The 26,209-nt window shown below is 44.6% G+C and overlaps 1 protein-coding gene across 19 annotated transcripts in view; it reads left to right on the top strand.

Annotated features, from left to right (window-relative positions):
- The window catches only part of RAD51B (RAD51 paralog B), a 651,811-nt gene that overhangs the window by 341,904 nt on the left and 283,698 nt on the right, over window positions 1–26,209 (top strand). The gene's annotated exons all lie outside the window — the stretch shown is intronic.

The following is a 26,209-nucleotide window of genomic DNA, read 5'->3' as shown; positions in this document are numbered from 1 at the left end:
TGACCTGGAGCGGCCAGCTTCAGCTGTCATGAACAGTACCTCTGTCCCACTCCCCACTTGGGCCTGGCTGCCAGGAAGAGTGACCAAATGAGTATCAGAAAGTGCAAGTCGTCTATGCCAAGTACTCTTAGAGAAGGTGACTGTTGGACCTAAAATCCCACTTTAGGAAGTTCATGGTTACTGATACATAAGCTCCTGGACATCCTACAGCCCTTGGGACCCAATCAAGTCGCTCTCCCAGTAAACAAGGCATCATGGAACCAGCCAGAGTGGTATGGCACACATCTCTATCATGCACCCCAGTCCCCAAAAGAGCTGAAACACAATTCTTCATGCCTGCAAAAGGGGCAGAATTTTTGTTCACCCACCCTACCCCCAACTCCCTAGCAGTATAAGAAGCTGCAGAAAGATCCACGCAAGAACACTCCAGGACCACCCCTGCGGACAGGGCACCAAATGACTGGATCTTATAGAAAGCAAGGTGTTCATATCCACCAGCCTGAGTTTAAAATTACTAACTACCAGGCTCTGTTAGTTAAGTATGATTTTATGAACTAGTCAAAATTCCTCAAGTGCAAAGTTGAACTCCACCAGGGGAACAGGGCCTAATTCAAAGCCCTTGTTGACAAGGGTAGACTTATGGAAAAATCTTCACTCCAACCCACAGTGGATGTCAGATGGGCCTACAATGCATTCCTTCCACTTATACAATCCCAACATGTCTGGATAATGTCGAGCAACATGATGCCTGTCTTTTACATAAACAAACTAGCAGGTGCGAAATCCCTTCATCTCTTCATAGTGGTGTTACACCAATTCTATAAGTGGATCTGAAACCACATGACACTCTTGGTGATGTACCTCTGAAGTGAACAAAATTTGCTGGTGGACAATTTCAGCAGACACTTCTTCACTGACCACAAATGGGAGATTACACAATTCAGTGCTAAACATAATCTTCACTCTATGAGGAGTGTCATCTTGGGACCTGTTCACCTCTCAAATTAACAGGAAGTTCAATATATACAGCTCCCATTCAGTACTAGGTTGGGAATCCAAGGGTGATATCCCTCTACTATCCTGGACAGATCACTGAGGTATGCCTTTTCTCTAAGACCTCTTCTACCCCATGTTCTGTGGAAGATGTGTCATCACAGCAGAAAGGACTGCATCAGAAAAAGCTGTCTAGCTAAATAAAGGCGTCTCTTTCCACCTGGGTACAACAGAAACAATTATCCTCGAGAGACAGCAAGTATTCCTGCTATTCTAGGTTACCCCCTTACTCTCAAGACATCAGTTCTTTCTATTAGCTCACTGGGGTACACCTAATAGCAATGAGTGCCTTCCACCTTTGGATAGAGGGCTGTTTTATTTTACTCACCCAATTACAACCAGATTGCTGAAGGACCTCACCAGGACCTTTGCACCAGTATGAGGTGAACACAACAAAGGGGCCTCAGTCTTGTAGTCTCAGTACCTACCAGGCCACCTTTTGAACTAGTGGCCATGTGCTTGATGTCCCACCTGTCTATGAAGGTCATCTTCCTTATCATGTTGGTTAGTAGAGTGAGTGTGCGAGGGGACACTCACTGCCAACTCCTCATATGCTGAAGAGAAAGTATCCCTTTGAGTCCACCTGAAATGTATTCCAAATATAATTTCAGAATTCTAAAAATCAATCAGTTCACCACTGGTATTCTTCCTGAAGTCTCCTACTTCCAGTGAGGAGTAGAGGCTTCATTCTTTCAACATCAAATGAGCTTTGGCCTTCTACCTGCAGAGAAAAATTTTTAGAAAAACAGCTAGACTGTTTGTTGCTACGGCAGAATGAACACTGGGTCAAGTGATATCTGCTCAGCGATTCTCTCAGTGGATTTCTGGCTGTATCCTCCCTTGCTAACAGTTGCTGCATTTCCTTCCTGCAGGTGGGGTGAGGGCCCATTCCACTAGAGCACAGGCAACCTCAGTAATATCTCTTCAACAAGTGGTTATGCTGGACATTTGTAAGTTGGCAACCTGATGTCCATATACACCTTCACAAAGCATTACACTTTAGTCCATGTCTCTTCTGAAGACACAACTTTTGGGATGCAGTGTTATAAGCATCTATATCACCTGCATCCTCACACCTTCCTCCTATTTGACTACTGCTTACCTGTCACCCACATGTGGAATATACACAGGGACCAGCACTCGGGGAAGGAATGGAGGTTACTTATATCTGTAAGTGGAGGTTCTTTGAGACGTGTGGTCCCTATCTATATTCCACTATCTGCCCTCCTTTCTCTCTGCTTCAAATCATGACTGGGTTCACAGCTGAGAAGGAACTGGAGAGGCAGTTGGTCTGCATTACCCTCAATGCTGAGCATGAGGAGATCTAGAGTGCAGACATGGATCAACAGACACTACATGCAGGATTTTCTGGTTCAGGCGCATGCTGCTCATGGGTAGTCAAGTGTGGAATACAGATAAGGGACCACACATCTTGAAAATCCTCAGTTACAGGTAAGTAACCTCCATTTTTCCACAGGCCCCTTGATTATGCACTCAAACATCTTTGTGTGATTGTGCTTCTATCAATTTATAATGTCAGTATGTTACACGGAAAAACATCAGAAAACACCTAAGACAAGTTAGGCACTACATTTCTGGGTGATTAATAGTGTGGCAGTATGTCTAATGATTAATGGAAAGGACTGAGTGTCAGTATTCCTCGGTTCTGTTCATTCCCAGCTCATACCACCAAATTACAAAGTTAGAGATGCTAATATTTCCTTACCTCTCAGCAGGTGGGATGGTGGTTGCCATGTTGTATTTTGAGGCTTAATTAACATTTCTGAAGCTCTTTGATAAGCTCAGCTGAAACGTGCTATAGAAACCTAGTTTGCTACTTGAGCCAGGCACCAGGCTGGAAGAGGAGTGACTCTCCACAGAAATATTTCTTGATGTCCAGCACTTACAGAGAACTATGCAGTGAGAGTGTTTCTGCTAGAGCTCAGTGTGAATGAAGGCCATAAGTGAAGCTGGAATTTAGAAAAAGCCTCAGTGCATTCAAGCTATGTAGTATCAAGCAGTGAGAGGCAGGGGTAGGGTGAGAGCACAAGCTGCTGGAGAGAGAGTTCACAGTATGCCCAGGTTATGTGCAGAACACCCACCAACCATTATTTGGGGTTTCCAGTTTATTTTACAGTGTCTGTTGGTTAACCAGAATAACACAAACCTGCAAAGTCTCTGGCCATATTCTCTCCACAGTTTAACATTCTGTAAACTCCTAACAAAACAACATCAACGGGAGATACCTGCTTTGGCTTCTGGTCAACAAATCCCTGTCACACCTCTTCCTGAGAACAGCTTGGCCATTTGTGGAATTGGAATAATGGACTCGATGAAACAACAGTCTAATCTGAACTAGCAAATCCTGTGGCTCATATCCTGGCTCTGTCCCCTTTGTGCCACTCTGGCATTGCAAAGGAGATGGGAAATTCATTTAAATAGTTAGCTGGGGATGCCTCTTATGTAACATGTAGAGGAACCCCTGGGTGGTGTAAAGTCATAAGTGGCTGTATGTGCTCCACTCTTGCCCCTCCCCTCCATGAAGGGCATATTAGGGGAAGCAGAGGGAATCGCAGGACCCTGAACCAGCAGAATGGCCCTTAGCAGGCCAGTCTCAGCCAAACAGTAAATAAGATTTGCTGCAGTTCTTATAAAGCAATGGAGCTTCAGCTGAATGCAATAGTATAATATCTTTCTTAGTTCCCTCTGAAATTGTGACACCCGATTTGCTTTTTATGCAGATACATCTGGTAGTGGTGAACAATATTGTAGTTTTTCTGTTTAATTAGGGCCTGCTTGTGACCCTCTCCACACACTGGTGAGCACTTACTCTTGTGAGTAACCCCACTGAAAACCTTTGAGAACTTGTTTAATGTTAGTTGTTTAATATCTAGAGCAATGTTGTTGCTTTAAAATTTAGTAGCAGTGATAGGCGTGAAAACCTGCAACCTCTTTAAACTGAGTTCACTGTTTCCTCTCTGCAGTGTGGTTTCCTCCTTTGGCACCTTCAGAGTGGAGTGGTACTGGGTGTTAGTGAGATCACATGCCCTATTTACACTTAGATGGAAAAGACTGCGTCACAAGCGTTTGAAACAATGTGGGGTTTTCTTACCTCAGCCACCTAAATCAGACTTCCTGTGAGCACCTGATTACCTATTTTGAACACTAAAATTATCTTTCTAGCTTTGATGCTGCCCTTTGTTTTAAACTTCCTATTCTGCACTTGCAGCATTTTAATACAGTCTCTGTTCATTGTCTGTAATCGAGAATTTCTGGTAACACCGATGCAGAAAGGATCAAAGAATAAATATTAGACGTTCGTAATGATGGTTCATTCATTCCTGCTCGCCATAATTAGCTTCTGAAGAAAACAACTCCCTGACCATGTCTGCTGCTTCTTTTTATCTCTGTCTTCTGTCCATATCTCCAGGATCATCACATTCATGCAGCTTCTCCACATTCAGATCCTCACAGAGAGACCCATGACAGTAAACGCTATCACAACACCATAAAGGAAAATCCTCTAACCTATCATCTTTTTCTGGGCTTTCTAGTGAAGTGTTTCTCAACGACTGGTCCATCTCTCTGACACAGTTGAGGAAGGCAGCAAGCCAGTCCCTCATATCAAAAAGGTTGTCAAACACTGTTCTAGTGTATTCTTGTTTTGGCTGCAAGTGTAGGTTGTAAGTTCCCCAAGGCACGGACTGTGCCTTCTTTTATGGCTTTTGTAGCCCTGAGCCCACTTTGGCATTTAATTAGTAAACTGAATATTAATGTAGTACATCGCGGTTTTGTTTGTTAATATGGCGCCTAGCATTCCCTTGGCATGCCCTTTCACATGTCACTCAGACATATATTGGAAACAGTGCTGTTGTGTAGTTATCAGTAGCCACTTCTTTTTTCCCATCTTACTGTATTGTTGGAGTTTCTTTTGTACTGGAAGTTTCTGAAGTCTCAATGGAGAACAGATTTAGTTATGGCCCCATTTTCCTTTCACACCACAGACTGGCTGTGACTGAGCAACTGCACCACCAAGTAAAGCTTGAAAGATTTATCTGCAAGTCCAAGGACTAAGCCTACTAGCTGTGACAATCAGGGTCCAGATACCTGAATGGGCGAACAGGGGTTTGAACCCCAAAGAGTAAGCAGTTGTATCAACTGGTTGTATGCAATGTTATTGTGCTATAAAATATGTCAAGTAAGGTCTTCTGTGAAAGTTTGTCATATTCTAAACTTAACAATCATCGTGATTTGTATAGCAGGAGAGGCTATGGTTATGAATTTGTATATCTGATGTCAAGTATCAGAGGGGTAGCCGTGTTAGTCTGGATCTGTAAAAGCAGTAAAGAATCCTGTGGCACCTCATAGACTAACAGACGTTTTGGAGCATGAGCTTTCGTGGGTGAATACCCACGTCATCGGATGCATGTCTGATGTATTGATTGATGTATATCTAGAATGGGGCTCATAAGTTTTGACCCCATCTCACAGCAGAACACTGAGCGATCAGAGAGAGAGAGACTCCCCCCAAGTCAGGTGTTTACACCTAACCGGCTCCAAGTAAATGATTCATTGTTCACCCCAGGAATAGACAAGGATGGACCATTAGAGTTAGTGGAAAGACATTAAGATATCCTGCCCCTCAATTCAAGAGGGGTTTTCCACACTCTGAATAAACATGAGTCACCACGGATTGAGGGGATGGGGGGCAGTGGGGAAAAAAACTTTTAAAAGCAGGCTTGGGTCTGAGGTTTTTCATCCAGAAACTGAGGGACAGTCTCTAGGTTGGAAGCTGTCTGTGAAATGCTGGATCCCTGCTATAGCGAGAAGGGTACACTGGGAAATTTTAAAAAGGCAATAGTAGCTTGTATTGGAAAAGGGATTTTATCCAAAATAGAAGTGTAAAGCCTGAGTTTCATCTTTGTTTATTTACTGAGTAACTTGTATGTGTTTGCTCTCCTTGCTATTTCACTTTTGAATCTTTGGTTTTTCTATTAAATAAACCTTTTGGTGTCTCCTCCAACATGCAAGTCTCTGGTGTGCGGACTGTGTAGAGTGTACTTTCCAAAGTAAGCTGGAATCTAGGGGGCTGGTTTCACTCCTTTTGGGGGATGAACCAGAGGGGATAAGTCTGAGTGTCTGTTAGTTAAGGACTCAGGAAGGATGGATTTGGGGAGACTCAGGACTGGGAGGGTCATTGAGGGTCACCCTCCAAGGAGTCACTAGGTTGGTGGAAGCCAGAGTGAGATTTTGTGCTTGTGGGCAGGCTAGTGGTGCCTGGGATCTGAAGGCACTCCAAGATTACAGGGCATGTGGTAACAGAACCCCTTGCTGGTTCATGTCATACTAATCACTGGAAATACCTTTGCTAACAGTCCTCAGAGTCCCTGCAAGTTAAAGGAATAAACTAGATATATGTGTTCATTGTGTACCATGTTTAATTGTGGCGTATGGATCCAGTTTCTATTATAACACATTTTAAATATATAACTTATTACTACAGCTGTTGAATAGCAGGGGAAACTGAGCTAAATATTATTCAGTGAATTTCACAGGGATTTATCAAATATATATTAGTATATATTCATAGGCCAATATTTGATGAGAATAGAGCTAATTGAAACCTGCAAAAATAGTTTTATGGGTTGCACCAAACACTGTTGTGAGTCAGACATGACTACTGCCTCTCATTCAGAATAAGTGTAAAGAAACCAATGTAATCACTTGGCTGAAACAATGGCAGTAGCACCCATAACCACAGGTGCATGAAAAGTTGAGCAGAAGCTGAATCACATGAGCCAAGAGTTTTAAAATGCAGAGGCTATGGCTTTGATTGATGGAACTGTGGGGAGAGAGAGAGAGACGACAAGATGGAGCAAGACAGACGCACTCCGCCGACTTAATGGTCTTAAGTGGAGACACACACAATCAACTGTATAATATTGATTTCCAAAAAATAGACATATAAATTTGACTTAATTTCGTAGTGTAGACATACCCTGAGACAGGCAGACAGAGGGACAGCCTGAATAAACATGGTGTATGATCCTGGGAGAAGATAGAAAGGAGACTACTAGGCCTGGTGCTGCCTAAAGAAGCTTGGGGCTATAAACAAGCTATTCCCTGGGGTTTATTTTGTTTTGTTTTGTTCTTCCTGCATTTGGAAAAGCAGGACTTCCTACATTCCTTGTAAGTTAACAAGACTGCATCAAAGAAAATACCTGATTTCATCATCAATTTCTACTCCCAACTGGAACACCCTTGGGGCCCCTAACTTTGACTAGTTGCTCAGATCAAAAAGGCACAACAACAGTATCGTTCAAATAAATGATTCAACAGTTACTAGAGAAATTCATTAATTAATTTCTGAGACAAAAACTATTTAACTCACAGCCAATGTTTTCAAAACTGGCTACTGATTATGGGTGCTTCAGTTTTTGGATAACTAACTTGAGAGGTCTTAAAGGGGTCTGGCTTTCAAAAAGTGCTGAGCCCTTTAGTAATCAAGCCCCTGACGGCCAACAAAGATGACTAGTGAATTTTGAAAATATAATCTGACATGTTTAAATCTAAACATGTTCTTTGTTTTCTGCCTTCACGCCACTTTTTAATTTTATTTCCTGTAATGGATTAAGGGACCTCTTTCTCAGAGTTGTTTTCAGTGTCTCTGCTTCCTCTTTTTCTTCCCTCCATTAACCTGTTTCTCTTTTCCGTTTCCTTTCCCTACATTGTGATCTCTACCTCCTTCTATGTATTTTATTTCTCCTTTCTTCCATGTCACTTTCCATATGTAAAATACTTCTCTCTTCTATCAATCACTGTCTCTGTGTTGCCCACCCATCCTTGCAGCTACATATTCACACTCATCCATGCACCTACATGTAGGGCTTGGAATTTTTATAAAATTCCTAATACGTTGAGAATTAACCCTACTAGTCACAGACCATTATGAAAGACAGAAGTCCCCCTGTCCTAGGGCAATGCCAGGACACTGACCCTTATCCATCTCAGGCTGCTAAGGATGCTGCCTCTTGTCTCTTGGATGGTGAGAGATTTTGCTACTTTACCCCTCCTTCTGACTCTGTGGGGCTTGATGGAGCTTGTAAATAAAGAGTTTCTCATCTTTGTTTTATTTTCTTCCTGGTGTTTTCCTCTGGTTGAAGTCACTGTAGATAAATTAACACATCTCATTATGGTAGCTCAAGTGGGCAGTGCTTGGAAGAGTACTATCTGTCTTCCCAAACCTTGGACATAGCAGATAGGAAAATTCAGTCCCTCTTTAAATGAGCAGTTGCTTGTATAGTGGAAAAACTAGCTTTTTTGGTATGAAATCTGGCAACAGCTAGTGATTAATTGCAAATATACCGACCTAGGATATCCCAAAAGCTTGGCTTATCAAGTATCCTGTAGTGCCTCTAAAGAGTGTATCCAGTTCTATTGCAGTACTGATTCCCTCTTAACTCTCAGTCCACTTTTCTCCTCTGATATTAATCCCAGGATAACATTAAAGCTACCAATAAGTCATTGCCCTCAAATGTTGACATTCCTTCTAAAGGTAACTGTAACTAGGTAAAATATCAGTGCTGACTGTACTGTAACTAAATGGATCCAACCACAGTGTAAAACAAATACAAAAACCACTGATAGCAACATTATCATTTTTCTAACACCTAATATGTGATAGATAAATATGATTTTGGCTATGTTAGAATATTGGTGTGGATGTCTTTACTTTCTACTTACATCTGCAGTGAAGAAAATATTTACTATAAAAGGAATGTACTTTTAAAAACGGATTTTCGGTACAGCACAGGCAGCAACCGTACAGATTCCTTCCCCCCCCCCCCGCCCCCGCCTCACTAGTGCGCTTCTGCTTTGATCTGGAGACTCCACTTTCAACAGTTCTATCTTCTGCCTTTCTTCCAAGATTGTCATCAAGGAGGCTCGTTCTAATGTAGCAATATTAGCAAGAGCAGTCAGGCCACAATTAATTTTGCATTGGGCACTCAACAACTGTCATATGGTAACAACATTTGGTTACTACTGGTCTGTACTGGATTCAGACCAGTGACCTAAATTGAAATATACTCTCTCTCAGAACCATCCAGTCTCTTGACTTGAATCAGATTTGAACTAGTGACCTAGAGGTGAAAGGCTCTATATCCCATTAGCAATCCTTTGAGCCAAAAGACTGTATTACTTCAGAGACTGTGAGTAGCTCAAGTCTGGGTCTTAGGTCTGTCTTGTTCTTTACTGCATTCATAGAACAGATGCTTGAAAAAACACAGCTAAACACTGGCAAATGTTTTCAAACCTAGGGTTTGATTTTCAAAAGTGCCAATCACACATAGCTCCCATTGGCTTCAAATGAAGTAGTGAGTGCCCTGGAGTTCTGAAAATTAGGCCCCAGATATTTGCCTCTATTAAACTGTCCTGTAATTTTTATGTTTTCTTTCTCCTAATTGCTGACTAACAAGGAATGTGTGTGTAAACAACAACTTTCTTTTATCCGCCCAGACTATCCTTCTGCCTGTCTCATTCAATGATACAGCAATTTAGTGTCTGAAATTAGAGTCACTTTTGATGATGTCACAAGAACTGGACAGTGATGTGTCTGAATTAATCATGCAGGAAACAGGAAAACGACAATAATGGAGAACAATGCTATGATCACACATGCACACTTTCTCTCCTTGACAATCAACAGCTGTGAAAGGAAATAATGAAAAAGAAAGGTTAATGTAGTTTTAGGAAAAATATTGTTGTCCTTTGCTCTTTACACAACAAACATAATATGAAGGAACCAAACAGGCACAGTGGGATCAAAATAATCATGTTTACTTATCTACACAACATTCAAGACCTAGCTAGACCCATGCTGCTGCTCTGGTTGGGTTCTGGTGGCTGCTAAGTTATAACAAACATGGTGCCAGTGAAGGGATCACAAGTTACCCTTTTTCTTTACCCTACAAAATTTAAAGGTATCGGGGGGGAGGGGGGGAATGTGGTTAGTGTTACAGCCCTGGCTGAGTTCCACTGAGTTCTGCTGTATTGGACCCAACCTTTGGATCTCACCTGCTGTCAAGCCTGCTGTGTTTGGGTAGAATCCAAACAGAGTCTTTAGTTCTGACCTCTCAGGGTGCAGACTCCCTGATTGCCCCCTACCCTCTAGACACGTGCAAGTCTGCAGTCCAGTTGCTCTGGGCCCGAAATTGGCTCCCACAATCCAAACTGAAAGTTACCATTCTAAATACTCTTAATAAAAGAAAAAGAAATTCAGAAATTGGCATAGACTTATTCCCCAAACTGTCACAGTCAGTTCTTTAAAAGAAATAATCCTTGTTGGGGTCTGTCACTGGGATAAATATATCCTCGATCATTATAGTTTGCATTAATAATGCTCTAGTAAGGGTGAGGTGGCCTTTCCATTTTAAACTGCTACAGTGCTTAGTCACTTGTTTAAATATATATTTTTCTGTATGAATTTAGTGCTGATGAGAGGTGCAAGCTTAATCCCCCAAGATAGTGAAGTCCTCTTTTTTCCACAGGAGAATTCCACAATGGGCAATGAGATTGCAAACTTCCCCTTCCATTGACCCAGCAGTCTGCATCAACACTAGTCTTGTGGGCTACCCTTAGGGGTAAAATAATTAGAGATTATCTGTAACTACACAGTTTGGCTCCCTGTTGAGATGGCCAGTGCTTTCCATGTCCAAAGCACCATACAGAGACAGATCCTGCTGACACTTCTGAGGGGCGGCTGAATAAGATACTATCTCGGTTTTACAGATTGGGAAATTGAAGCAGCTTGCCTGGTAAATGCAAACCACTTGGTATAATTGATATGGGAAGGTACAAAGCTTGCAACAGCAGGAGCATGAGATTGCTGAAACTCCTTGCCAGAGCCATGACAAAGAGGCAGGTAAGTGAGGGAAACATTGTACGGTCACACATACACTCACTGTATGTGAACATGATAGAAAAATTAAATTCTGCTTTGAGCCACTAAAACTGACACTAGACTAACTTTTCTAGGCATTATGCCTCAGGAATAGCCTGAGAATATACATTCCCTAGTGTTGATGTAACATACATTTCTGGTAAAGATATACAATAAACATTTTTTTACATCTCACTAGAAATCTCTGTCTAGGAGCTGGCTCTAATGGTTTGAAAGTGCATCTGTAGGTTGGCCTGAGAGATTTCTGGTCTATTCTTTTACCACATTAATAGCTATATATCAACCTACAGTACAGTACCTAACATAATAGAAGTACAGTACCATCTGAGAGCCATACAACAGCCATTGAAGCCAATGAAAATGGGTCTTAAACTACTTGCCACTCTGAAAATGTACCCATGATGTTGGGTAGCGTTCCATTGCTGATATAAAGATTCCTGGAATGATTACCCTCAGGAAATGGAAACTTTCAAATGAAGCCCTGAATATAGCAAGCATACAACAAAGAAGGGAAATAAGAGACCCTCCGGATGTATCTTTTTTGAGTGACTGAATTTCATGTATTTTGGATTAGGGAGGTGAAGCCCAAAGGGGAGAGAGAGAGAGAAGAAATTCTGAGGCTGCTTCTCCTTGTTTGCTCTGTTATGTGATAGCACAACACAGTCTTTGTGATGCCTGCAGCAGAGCTATTTATACCTGATGACTTGCCTAAGGACAGCCTCCAGTATTAATGTTTTTCCACTTTGAGTGAAAATTAAAACAGTAGCTTTTCCACTTATTTTAATGATGAAGTAGAAAACAACAAAAATCTCCCATTCGTCTGTTGTTCTGAGTTTTCTTCTGCTCAAAGCGTGGCTCGTAGTGAAGGAAAGATCTGTCTTGTGTGACAGGAGGAAGTAAGACTCATGAATGAGGAGAGAGACAGAGGGATTATTCTATCTACAGAGCGAGGAACCTGGGTACTAGTGGTTTCCTTCCCAATGTGCCCAAACCTGCTATCTTTGAAAATAGGATTCAGATTATCAGTGACTTTCACTTATGACTCTGCTGCCTTCAGAAGGAAGATATATCTGTCCCACAAATGGCATGCTTCGTGATCTTGTTGCATCTGGAGGGAGGGTTGGAGCGTCAGTGAACAGTGGCTCTCGTGTGTATCTCATTGTAATTGGCATCTCATTTTTGGATTTGGTTTCCTGTCATCTGTCAAAACTCTTGGATACTTTCAGTTCCTGTAAAAATAACTGCCTCTCCAAAGAACCTCTCACAGTGAAGTGGTGATTTCAACTTCCTTTTGACTGAATTCCAATTCATGGGATAATGGATCTTTTTTTCTCTTGGGTTGCTGCTTTCCCTGCTCATCTTTATAATCTTTTCTTAATGAGGTTGGCAGAAGTGGATGCATGTCCCATTGCAGATAGTGGGGTTTCTGTGGTTATTCAAATCAGGGAGAATGGTTTCAAGTATTTCGGTTACCAGTGTGACAATGATGCTATTTTAATTCAGTGTCTGTGGAAATCCAAGTCTCATGATTATCATCATTATTTGATTCTGCTAGTGTCCAAGATGTGCTAGGCACTTTTCAAATAGAAAGAAGTCACAATCCCTGCCTGCAAGGAGATTACAATCCAAAATCAGACAAACAGATGTTAGGCTAGTGGTATGTCATCTGTGTATGCAAGGCATGCATTGATTGCAAGCCCCTGAAATAATAAAATGTGGTCTAACTGGTGGCCCACAGGTCAGATACAGCCTTCAGATGACTCTGTCCAGCTCCCAAACATGCATTTAGAACAAAGTGGTGTCCTCTGCACAGCATAATATCACACATACAGTGCATATGAGGTCACGTGTGGAGAACACCATTTTGGACCACCTAAGGCATTCAAGTGTATAACTGCATGCCTTATTAAAAATATCACTGTACACCACTAGGTTGGGGCAAAGAATATGGAGTATAAGTAGAGAGATCAAGATGGTGCTTGGCTGTCTCTGAGGTTAGATCATGGTTTCCCAAACCTCTGAAACCTGAAGCCCCATTCAGGAGAATGAAACTATCATATCCATCCCTCCTTGGCTAGCCTGGGAAGGCACATTGCAATCTTTGAGAGAGATTGAGCTACTCAATATAAGTCAGCTAAATTCCTCCTCACAACTGCAAAAGTGAGTCTTTAAAAAAGACTCAAATGCTGAGAGTTCAGGAAGGGTGTACTTTACCTAGGGGACGGCATGGAAGTAGGCACAGGAGATATTTATTTGAGAAGTTACTAAATGGCAGTTGAAGCTGACATTTGTGCAGCAGAGGTGGATGAAGTCAGGTGAAATGATAAAAGATTAGCTGGAAGAGGTGGAGTTATGTTGGGCTTTAAAGATGCTGCTAAGAAGCTTGAATTTGATGCAGTAATGGAGGGGAAACTAGTGGAGGGTTTCAGCAGAGGAAGGGGCGACGGTTAAAATGAGGCATAAAAATGATTTTAGCAGTGAAAGTTTATATGGACTGGAAAAGTACAACATGGGAGTTTGGAAAATGTGATCTTTTTCGTGCTGATCTTTTTCATCTTCCTCTCTGTCCTCTCAAAATACTCTTTTTATATTTGCACTGTATGCTCAAAACTAGAGACAGCCTTCAACCAGAATGTGGATCCAAACACCTATAGTGTGGTAGAAATAATAATATTTAACTCTTTTAGCCTTTCTTAGGCCATTTGTGCCTAGCATGCAAAATCTTTATTAACCCTTCCTGGATGGATGCTTTTCAGTTTGATGGCTTTCTTCTATATACATGAAAGCAGGCAGGCATATATGATGTGCAGATACAATATGCAGTAATCAGGGGACATACATGGGGAAGCTCACATCTGTATCCACACTTCCCCAAGTTCAAAGGAGTTTAGATCATAGGTTTAAGTTCAGCCTATTAAAAAGTTAAGGACTAGTTCTGATTTTCATTGATTCATACATTTCAAGGCCAGAAGAGACCACTGTGATCATCTAGTCTGACCTCCTATAACAGGCTGTGGAATTTCACCCAATATTTCTTGCACAAAGCCCAATAACTTATGGTCGAAGAGGAATAGCCAGTCTTCCTCCTCCCTGATTGTGATGAAGTGGGAATGTTCTTAATGTTTTCTCTGAATACTATGTGGGCGCCTCAGTTTCCCCTATGCATTTCTTAAGTATCTAGGTGGTGAGATAAGGGGTTTGATTATTGGAGAGCCCTAGGCAGGTGTGATGATGTCTGCCCAGAGAATGGGTGACACCCTGTCTTTTGACAACTGTTAGCCTGGACCCCTCCCCTGCAAGGTGGCAACTGATGGTGTTGGAAAACAAAGAGATCAGGTGGCCGCCTGGCCCAGGAAAGAGACAAAGGCCAGAGAAGGGGGTGGAGGGAGTTTCAGTTTGGAGCTGGCTGGGGAGACAGGGGGAAGCCCAGAACCTGGGTCTGGGTCTGGGCTCCCCACCCCCCAAGAGGGACCTGACTGAGGGGTCCTGGTGTCTGTACGTACAAGCTCTGTTTTAGACCGGGTTCTTGTCATCTAATAAACCTGTTTTACTGGCTGGCTGAGAGTCACGGTAAATTGCAGGAAGTGGGGGATGCAGGGCCATGACTCCCCCACACTCTGTGACACTGATACAGTGCCTGATCAAGCCCTCAGGAAACTCAGCTGTCCTCCTCACCTCTTGAGGTGCTCTCTCCACAACAAGTGTGAGGGGAAAGCTTTCACTGCTGCTACCCATGCTGTATCTGTTCTGTGGGTTAGAGGACTCTTGTCTCCAGTGTTGTTTATATAGGACCTTTCCCCCACTGTGAAATCATATGAAAATTTTTTAAAGGGAATCATTTTATAACAGCTAGCATTTGCAAAAGTATTTGCTTAGCTTCTTGTGTTGATCTAGAAACGTAGTGCTCAGTTTTAACTTTGTTTCCATACTTGCGCTACTAAGTTAGTTTCTTCAAAAGACAAGAGTATCAAATTCTATGCCACAGTTTCCTCTCAAAAGAACTTTTTTCCTCTCAGAGATGAATGTCTGTAACAGCTGTGGCTTTCATTCTCCATAAATGCATTCTGCATAGGCACCTCATATACAACAGATTATGTACCTATGTGGGTGGATTTACTGTTAAAGCTTTTTAATTAAGGTTGTTAATAAAAGCCTTCCTTTTTTTTTTAATAGTAAAAGTCTGGATTCAACAGAGGTGTCATTTCAGGATAACTCAGGGAAGTGAGGGATCAAGCCCTAGCCGCTCCCTCCCCCCCCCTTTTTTTTAGCCATGTTTTGATATCTAAGTGCCTTTTCAGCCACAAGGGAGAATATTTACCTTTTGGAGATTGCAGATTAGAGTCAGGTCACATGTTCATAATAAAGAGTTTTGGGTCAAAAATCGTTACTTTGGAGGTCAGAAAACTTACAAATTCTGAAGAGGCTATAACAGGAATCCTACATATATGCAGAGTGGGATTTCTGGGATAACATGGGGATGGAGACATTCTAGCTGCAGATAAGGGAGATGTGGGTTAAAGTGTCTGAAAATTAGGAGCATGGAAACTTGAGCATTAGTAGAATTGTCATTACACGTTGGTACAGTTTGCTGAGCCTTTAACTAGACTCCAACCATCTCATCTGATTCACATCTGCAGTTCATGGAACACTGGCATTAAAATATCAAGTTACCCAGCAGCATATTAATGTTAATATTTCAGAAATCTTGTTAACTTCACATCTCCCTTACCTCCCCTCATTCCAGTCCCATTGATCTCACAATATCTTGCTCATACTGATACAGAACAAAAGCCAGAACTGTAACTTATTGTCACTATAGAAATACCTCTGAGCGTACTGGTCTTTGCATTGAAGCCCAAATTTGTCCCATCAAAGCAATGTGAGCAATTATAATTGTCCCTTTACAGGAACAAACATTCATGCAATTTTAAAGATAAAAAACGGTTCCCTTGGTTTTGTCCCATTAAAGTGGCTATCAAATTATCTGTATAATGGTTTATTATTTAGAGATCTAATGCTAATTCCTTATTTCTTTGAAGATTAGATATCTCCTAAAACTAAATGTTCACAAATTACAATACCCTTTCCCTTCCATGTACATAGTAAAGGATTCACTGAATATCCCCGCAGTATATTCCTCCAGAATGTATTGTTGTCTCAAAAGACTGGCATAAGTAAAGATCACATATCCTAAGTTTTCATCTTTTATTTGAGAGAGAGCTTTCATGAACTCCTGCATGGAGCTCATCCAATTTCCTGCACCTGTGGCATAATCTGTGAAAGATTGTGACAGGATCATAGAAGAGAGAGAGGTGGAAAAGATCATCTGGTACATTCCTTTGCCCAATGTAAAATTGATCCTCTCATACCTATTGTCCAGTGCTTTGTCTAGTCAGGTATTAAATATCTCTAGTAATAGGTTTTCCTCCGCATCCATATTCTAATCAAGTGCTTCTCAGACTTTTGTACTGGTGATCCCTTTCACACAGCAAACCTATGAGTGTGACCCCCCTGCAAATTAAAAACACATTTTTTACATTTAACCCTATTATAAATGCTGGAGGCGAAGCGGGTTCTGTGGTGGAGACTGACAGTCCGTGATGCCCATGTAATAACCTTGTGACCCCCTGAGGGGTCATGACCCCCAGTTTGAGAACCCTTATTTTAATCCAGCAGTTCTTGATTATGGATAATATTCATTGCAATTAAGCCTATACATTTTTTCTTTTTTTCTTTTATCCTGTGACCCTGTCCCCACATTTTACAATGTTGCTCCCCAATATTTTATTGCACTTCTTAGAGCTCTGCCTTGTATCTAGTTTCATAAACTTTTTTCCCCACTCTGTCTGTAGGAGCTGGTGGTGTCTAGCACTTTTGAAGATCTGCTTATTTCAGTTTAGACAGCTAGTTTTGAAAATGTACTCCTGAGGTAATGCAAAATGGTTTAGTTCTTCTTCGAGTGCTTGCCCGTATCCATTCCAGTTAGGTGTGCGCGCACCACGTGCATGTTCGTCGGAAGATTTTATCCTAGCAACACTCGGTGGTTCGGCTGTGCGCCCCCTGGAGTGGCGCCGCCATGGCGCTGGATATATACCCCTGCCGACCCAACTGCCTCTCCGTTCCTTCTTACCGCCCGTGTTGGTCGTTGAAACAGTGGAGTGCAGTTTCACTGACCTCCACCTCCCTAGCTACTCGTAATTCTCTAGTTATTTTGTTGTGTGTATAGTTCAAAGTTATATAGTTATAGTTAATTTTTATTGTTCATAGTTAGTGTATATTTAAGAGGGGTTCGGGGATTAGCCCCTTCCCCACACCCGGTGCCAGGGCCCATGCCTGGTTCACCGGGTTTCAAACTGTGCTCAGCCTGTCATAAGCCGATGCCGACAGGAGATCCACACAACTCCTGCCTTAAGTGCCTCAGGGAATCTCACCTGACAGATAAGTGTCACATTTGCAAGGCTTTTAAGCTGAGAACAAAAAAGGAGCCGGACTTTCGGCTAAAGCAGCTCCTCATGGAGGCTGCTCTTACCCCTCTGCCTTTGGCACTGAGCGCTGGTCAGTCGGCGGGCAGAAGCCCCTCCTCGGCACTGGACCGCGCCGGTACTGCCAAGGCCTCTCGGCACCGGCTGTTGCCGGCACCGAAGTCGACTCGGCACTGCTCCCTCTCTCCGAGGTCGAGAAAGCCTAAAACTCCTGCTGCTTCCATGCCACCTGCACCGCAGCCAGAGAGCTTGTCTAAGTCAGATCTCCCGGCACCGACACCTGCAGCGGCACCGACGACGTTCGCACCATCGATTCCGGTCCCACGAGGGCCATCAAGTCCAGTGCCTGACAGCTCCCCAGCATGCGCCGTGGTTGAGTTTACTGTTCCCTCCATGCCGGAGACATTCTCAACGGTGAGGGATCTGATTGCCATGACAGAGTCGATGCTGCCTCAACCCCCGGTACCGCCGGTGTGGGTAATACAGTCTATCAGCAAGCCTGCCTTGATAAGACCATCCTTTGTCGGCACAGCAGAGCGGCACCGTTCACGATCACGGTCCCACAGATGCTCCAGGTCCCTTCGGCACTCCCGCTCCCGAAACTGCTCGCAGTCCCGGTACCGTTCTCCTTGATACCGGTCGCACTCGTGGCACCGGTCGGTATCCCGTTCGCTGGCCCGCGGCACTGTTCCAGCTCCTGGCACCGCTCCAGGCACCGTGATTCCCATAGCCGCTCCTGGCACGGCTCCGGTCGCAGGTCCTGATCTCGTTCCCGATACCAGTATGCCTCCCGGTACCAGTCCCTGGTGCCAAGTAGGGCAAGGATCGCTAGAGACAGAGACTCTGCCCAGGGCTTTTCAGCACCTCCATGGCCATTCAGACATGCATCAGTGTCGTCCCACGAGGACAGCTCTTATGCTCAGGACCGCGATTCTGATGTGCCCACCAGAGTCTTCCAAGAGACCCAGGACCAGGACCAAGGACTCCATCAGTGGTCTTTCTGGAACTTTGGGCATACCACCAGGCCCAAGGCGTACCAGTAGTTCCGTCCCGCTCTGTCTCATCAGAGCACGGAGTGCCAGAGGCGACGGTTAGCCGTCCCCCTCCGACTGCTGCGGAGGAAGCCCCAGTTCACCCACCGGACTCCCAAGTTCCTCTGGAGCAGGAGATCTCCCAAGAGCAACAGGCCACCCAGGACCCGCTCGTCACTGGCATCTCCTCTTCCTCTTCTCCAGATGAGGCGGTGGCAGGAACATCCTCCTCGGGCCCTCCTCCAATCAACCTGAGAGCCCATCAGGACCTCCTAAGGAGGGTAGCACTCAATATGAACCTCCAGGTGGAGGAGGTCCCGGAGGTAGAGGACCTGGTAGTGGACATTCTATCGGCGGATGCCCCCACTAGAGAGGCCCTACTGTTTATTTGGACCATCCAGGCCAATGCCGATACTAAATGGCAGTCCCCAGCCTCTATCCCTCCTGCAGCCAGGGGAGTTGAGCATAAATATATGGTGCCCTCTAGAGGGTATGAGTATTTGTATGTCCATCCTCCTCCCTGCTCACTAGTCATCCAGTCCATTAATGAGAGGGAACGCCATGGCCAGCAGGCGTCAACCCCGAAATCGAAGGAGGCTAGGCGAATGGACCTACTTGGCCGCAAGGTGTACTCGGCAGGGGCCCTACAGCTCCAGGTGGCAAATCAACAAGCCTTGCTTAGCCACTATAATTATAACACCTGGGTGGCGGTGGGTAAGTTTACGGACCTTCTCCTTGAAGACTCCCGCCAAAAGTTCGCTGCCCTCTTGGAGGAAGGGAAAAAGGTGGCCAGAACTTCCCTCCAGGCCTCGTTGGATGCAGCAGACTCAGCAACCAGGACTCTGGCCTCGGGTGTTGCCATGAGACGCATCTCATGGCTTCAGGTTTCAAACCTCCCACCGGAGCTGCAGTATACTATTCAGGACTCACCATTTGATGGTAAAGGCCTCTTCTTGGAAAAGACTGACCCCAGGCTGCAAAGCCTGAAGGACAACAGGGTCATAATGTGCTCTCTTGGCATGCATACACCGGTAACCCAACGCAGACCTTTCTGTCCCCAGCCTCACCGCCCATACTCTGTGCCTAGACAAAGACAGGACTTTGGCAGGCGGCACGGCCGAGGTGGTCGCAGATGACCGTCAGACCCCAAGGGAGCCAAAATCAAGGTCTCTCGAAACCACCACCTGGACCAAAGATGAACTTTTGAAGGTGCGCCTGAGGGCGGCATACCAGTTACAGGCCAGGATCCCTCTCCTCCCTTCTCCAACCGTCTCTCCTACTTCCTCCCGGCCTGGTCCCAGTTAACTTGAGATCGCTGGGTCCTACACACGGTGGAGTATGCTTACCACCTCCAATTTATTTCAACCCCGCCCTCCCATCCTCCAACCCTGTCCCTCTTCAGGAACCCCTCTCACGAGCAATTCCTCTTACAAGAGGTGCAGACGCTCCTCGCCATAGGAGCCATAGAGGAGGTACCGATGGACGAAAGGGGCAAGGAGTGTTTTACTCCCATTATTTCCTAATCCCCAAGTCGAAGGGAGGTCTCAGACCTATCCTAGACCTGCGAGGACTCAACCAGTTTATGATAAAGTTGAAGTTCCGCATAGTATCCCTGGGGACCATTATCCCATCTTTGGAGGCTAATATGCCGCCCTCAATATGAAGGACGCGTACTTTCACATTGCCATCTTTCCTCTGCACAGGAGATACCTCCGCTTTGTAGCCAACCGTCAGCACTTCCAGTTTACGGTCCTGCCATTTGGCCTTTCTACAGCCCCAAGGGTATTTACAAAGTGTATGGCCGTAGTCGCCGCCTACCTCTGCCGACTTCGGATACACATTTTTCCATATCTGGACTATTGGCTAATCCTAGGGGCCTCCGAGACACAAGTCACTCAGCGTGTGGGCATCGTCAAGGACCTATTCACACGTCTAGGCCTGATGATCAATATAGAAAAATCCACTCTGGTTCCCACGCAGAGGTTAGACTTCATAGGAGCTATCCTGGACTCCAATCTAGCCAGAGCCTGCTTAACACAGCTGCAGTTTCAGGCGATGGCAACAATCATCCGAGGTCTACAGAATTTCCCGACGACTTCGGGTCGCACTTGTCTCGGTCTCCTGGGTCACATGGCTGCCTGCATGTTTGTAACCAAACATGCCAGGTTCCGCCTCCGTCCTCGCCAAGTTTGGCTGAACTCGATATACCGCCCGGGCAGGGACCCGATAGACACAATAGTCACCATTCCCTCGAGCACCCTAGGCTCCCTAGAATGGTGGTTAACTCCCTCCCTGGTGTGTGCAGGCATGCTGTTCCATCCACCCCAGCCCTCAATGTCCCTGATGACGGACACGTCATCTCTCAGCTGGGGTGCTCACCTCGGTCACCTTCGTACTCAAGGCCTTTGGTCTTCTCAGGAGCTGGCATTACACATAAATGTCCGAGAACTGAGAGCAGTCCGCCTGGCGTGCCAGGCGTTCCAGCAACAGTTGCCAGGCCGTTGTGTGTCAGTGTTTACAGACAACACAACGGCCATGTACTACATAAACAAACAGGGAGGGACACAGTCCTCCCCCTTTTGTCAGGAGGCCATCCCACTTGATAGATCTGGTAGCATCCTTTCTCCCAGGTGTTCGGAACACCCTGGCGGATCGACTCAGCAGGTCTTTCCTGTCTCACGAGTGGTCGATGTGCCTGCTGAAACTCCATAGGGACAAAGCGCGCATCATCATGATCGCTCCAGCGTGGTCCAGGCAGCACTGGTACACCACATTGCTCGACCTGTCGATAGCCAACCCAATTACCCTGCCACTCCACCCAGACCTCATAACTCAGGATCACGGCAGGCTTTGCCACCCAGACCTGCAGGCTCTTCACCTCACGGCGTGGATGCTATGTGGCTAAACCAGTCAGAGTTACGTTGCTCTGAATCAGTACAAGAAGTTCTCCTGGGTAGCATGAAGCCTTCCACCTGGTCAGTGTACTTGGCTGAGTGGAAGCGTTGCTCCTGCTGGTGCGAAACGCTTAATCTTACTCCCACTGAGGTCTCGATCTCCTCTATTTTGGACTACCTCTGGTCTCTCAAACAACAGGGCCTAGCACAGGACCGGCGCTAGGGTTTCTCGCGCCCTAGGCGCACGGCCATTTTGCCGCCCCCCGCGCTGATCCAGTGGCTCTGGTAGAGCTGCCGCAGTCATGCCTGTGGAGGGTCCGTTGGTCAGTGGCTCCGGTGGAGCTGCTGCAGTCATGTCTGCGGGAGGTCCACTGGAGCTGCGGGAGCAGCCGACCGTCCGCAGGCATGACTGCGGCAGCTCCACCAGAGCCGCGGACCAACGGACACTCTGCAGGCATGCCTGCGGCAGGTCAACCAAAGCCACCTGCTGCCCCCAGAATAATCCTGGTGCTCTAGGCGATTGCCTAGGCTGCCTAAACGGTAGCACCGGCCCTGGCCTAGCAGTATCATCACTGAGGGTACATTTGGCAGCCATCTCTACCTTCCACCCAGGCGAAGGTGGTCGTTCTGTGTTCTCACACCCTATGGTTTCGAGGTTCCTCAAGGGCTTCGAGCACTTATACCCTCAAGTATGCCGCCCAGCCCCAACCTGGGACCTCAACCTGGTTTTAACCAGACTTATGTCTCCCCCATTTGAGCCGTTAGCAACCTGCTTGCTGCTATACCTGTCTTGGAAGACAGCTTTCCTTATAGCCATTACATCAGCCAGACGAGTCTCCGAGCTTAGGGCTCTTACGGTGGATCCGCCGTACACTGTGTTCCACAAAGACAAGGTGCAGTTGCGACCGCACCTGGCTTTCCTCCCTAAGGTGGTTTCAGCCTTTCATGTTAACCAGGACATCTTTCTCCCGGTCTTCTTCCCAAAGCCACACTCAACGCGACAGGAGCAACAATTGCACTCCCTAGACGTCCGTAGAGCGCTCGCATTTTATATTGAGTGGACAAAACTGTTTCGTAAAACGCCCCAACTCTTTGTCGCGGTAGCAGACCGAATGAAAGGCCTACCTGTTTCCTCTCAGATGATCTCATCTTAGGTGACGGCGTGCATCCGCACTTATTATGATTTGGCTCATATTTCCCCAAGCCACATCACCGCGCATTCTACCAGGGCTCAGGCTTCATCTGCTGCCGTCCTGGCTCATGTACCTATCCAGGAGATATGTCGCGCAACTATCTGGCCCTTGGTTCACACCTTTGCTTCGCATTATGCTCTGATTCAACAGTCAAGAGATGATACAGCCTTTGGCTCAGCAGTTTTACATTCTGCCACATCTCACTCCGACCCCATCGCCTAGGTAAGGCTTGGAATCACCTAACTGGAATGGATATGAGCAAGCACTCGAAGAAGAAAAGACGGTTACTCACCTTTGTAACTGTTGTTCTTTGAGAGGTGTTGCTCATATCCATTCCAAACCCGCCCTCCTTCCCCACTGTCGGAGTAGCCGGCAAGAAGGAACTGAGGGGTGATTGGGTCGGCAGGGGTATATATCCCGCGCCATGGCGGCGCCACTCCAGGGGATGCCCAGCCGACCCACCGAGTGTTACTAGGGTAAAAATCTTCTGACAAACGTGCGTGCAGCGCGCGCACACCTAACTGGAATGGATATGAGCAACACATCTCGAAGAATAACAGTTACAAAGATGAGTAACCGTCTTTTCAATATCAATTTGTTTCACAGACTTAACACTTCTTATCACGGTAAGCCCCACATCATGTTCAAATGGCTAACTTTAAATCTATTTGTTTAGGCCCTGATTCAGCAAGTCACTTCTGCACATGCTTACAGGTTGTCCGTCCCTAATGCGGGTTCGGTTAATTTTTTAATTAAGAGAGGAAAATTAAAACCAGGCAAATTGAAACTTTAAAACACCACGTGGCCGTTTATTGACAGGGAGAAAATCACAACTTGGGCTGGGGAGGAGCACTTCTACCAACTAGCAGTACTATTAGAACAAGAAATATTTACACAACTTGAAGCAATCTATTTATATCCATTAACAAGGAACCAAATAATTCAAAATTATCTGCTCTTTAAAAATTAAGGTAAATACACCAAATTAAATGAACTGTGCGCACATTAACCAAATATTATAAAATACACCAACAATAGCTATTAATACAACAATTCAACTTTTTGTATGCTGTATACACACACTTTATACCAAATAACAACAATATACAATTCTACAGAAGAGACTAAGCAAAGCACAGAGTATTCACAGAAAAATTAGAAAGCAAGTACCGTATTCCAGGTGCAGCTGACCAGCAGTACAGACACCAGAAGCATACCGAATCCGTAAAATTCGTAGAAGATAACTTTGAAAAATAAATGTCACGTCCCGAGCTGGCTATATCCAGAGGAGACGCCTGGTTGAAGTGTTGATCAGGTCTTTCAGTCAGTATGGTGGATACTCCTGGAGGATTCTGGCACGAGGCAGGTTTTATTCAAAGGCCAAAATCTGACTGGTCCCTAGCTCCTTCACCTTCCAGGCTCCAAGCTGGCACCCTCTACATAGATAGAATCTGCACACGGCACACTAGAAGCTGCTAGAAGCTGCACCCAGCACACTAGCATGGTTTTGCACACAACCCTAATCTGACCGTTTGAACTGAACTACATTGGTCAGATTGGATCCCTTTGCTCACGGCACACTGGTATTATCACACAGCACTAGCCTGACCCCTAGGTGACCCAGGCAAAAAGAGCAGGAACTGCACACGGCACTCTAGATGTTGCACCCCGCACCTTATGATTGCACACAGCCCCACGGTGTTGCACATGGTACCAGTGTGACCTCTAGATGGACCAACATTGGCCATACAGACACCATGTTAGACTAGAGGCCTTAGGGCTGCAACACAGGTAAATGGCTTGGGGTTGAAAGATGAAAGCCAGAAAGTGACTGACACATAGTACTCTGAACATTAGGTTTGGAATAACCAAGCAATTAGCGCCATGTGCGTCAACACATATCTTAAAATATCCATCTAAGTACTAACCCTGGCCTGGTATTGCTTAAATTTGTGAAAGCTGGTAAGGTTACACCCTAAAATAGTAATGGCTGCAAGATAGTTTCATTATGGATGCACAAGACGATGTAGCACTCTGGATAATAATGTTTGGGTTTATGAAATAAATATGCAGTAACTGTAAAGCTTGGCTCATGCTGGCAGTGGTTTGCTCCAGCAGAATTGGTGTCTTGAACATGTCTGTGATACAAATTAAATAAAATTAGTTGTAGGTTGGTTTATTTGTTCTGAATATTAATCCTGAAAAAACAAAATGCTAAAACTCTTTCAGATTGTTGTGCTGGGCATGTATATTTTTTCTTCTTAACCAGAATCAGAAATTGACAGATTTAGTATCTAAAATAACAAAGCAAAACACAGGTCTTTTCTGAAAACCTGGAGGATACCTTACTTGTTGACAGTCATATGTTACAAATGAATGTGCTACTGCTTGGTGATTAACACACAATCTTTGTAGATTTTGTACCCCATCTATGCCTGTGTAAAGGAAAATGAAATAGAGAACCATTAACGTCCTAGTTAAAAAGTAACTAATAAAAAGATGTATATATTCCTCAGAGTTCAAAGTGTAGTCAGCAAAAAAGAATATATGCTGTGATTGGAAAGAAACGGTGACTTTGAAATTGTATCCCCTCTCTGCCATTGGCATATCCATGCTCTCAAGCTGACTGCAGCTTTTAGCTTCCAGCACATGTTTACGTTGGAAATCTGTCTGTGCACATATAGAGTTTGTTCTCTTATGAAATCATGTCTCGGGGGAAGGATAATTTAAAGCCATTTCCGTTTGTTATGTCTGAGCTGAACTAGACTATTAGGGCTTGTTAACGCAGGATAAACTCAAGACCTATAACTGCCTTCATCTGTGGATTATAGAATCTGTCCAACAAATTGCATTCTGATATTACCAGAATAAGGAACAGGGGGACATTTTGTTGTCCAATGCCATTGCCATCCAATAACACTGGTCTACAATTTTTGAGAAATTGTCTGCTTCAGAGATAAAATGTGCTGTTTATTATGTATTTTGATGTGCTGAATTCAAATATGACAATTAAAACAACGGATTGGCTACTGTTTCTAAGATATTTAAGTTTTTACATTTTATATCTATGTATATTGTGTAGATAGTAGAGTTTTAATCATAAATTGTAAACCTAGGTCTTTTCATGTGTTTATGGTTGCTTTACATGATACTATTTCACCTGTCCTGTTTATGTAACACTTTAAAAATCAGCAAAAGAGTTATATAAATAAAATCTATTATGAAACAAAAGGCAAAAAAACTATTATGTACATAGTTAGTCCTATTCAGTGTCTACTCGCGCTTCTTGGCTTGTCTCTTGTAGTCATTAAATGGGCATCCTTGTCACTGTCCAGCAATAGTCTGCAAGCATTGATGGCTCCATTTGCCCTGATAGCCTGCCAGGAGATTCCACTGCTGTAGTCTGGAGCCCAACAGCTCTGCCTTAACTCTTGGGTAGTTCCAAATCCCTGACAAGGGCATTCAGTTCACTTTGTTTATGAGGTGTGGTTCAGAGGAGGAGGATGGAGAAAAATGTGGGTCCTGTGACATTGATGGTTCAGGACCAAAGTTTCATCCTCTTCCTCTTCCTCGTACTGACTCAAGGGAGAATGAT

Source organism: Gopherus evgoodei, chromosome 4 (genome assembly GCF_007399415.2).
Source record: "Gopherus evgoodei ecotype Sinaloan lineage chromosome 4, rGopEvg1_v1.p, whole genome shotgun sequence".
In the NCBI taxonomy this organism is placed as follows: Eukaryota; Metazoa; Chordata; order Testudines; family Testudinidae; genus Gopherus; species Gopherus evgoodei.
Note: the sequence above shows the minus strand (reverse complement) of the source record. Positions and strands in the feature narration are given on the sequence as shown.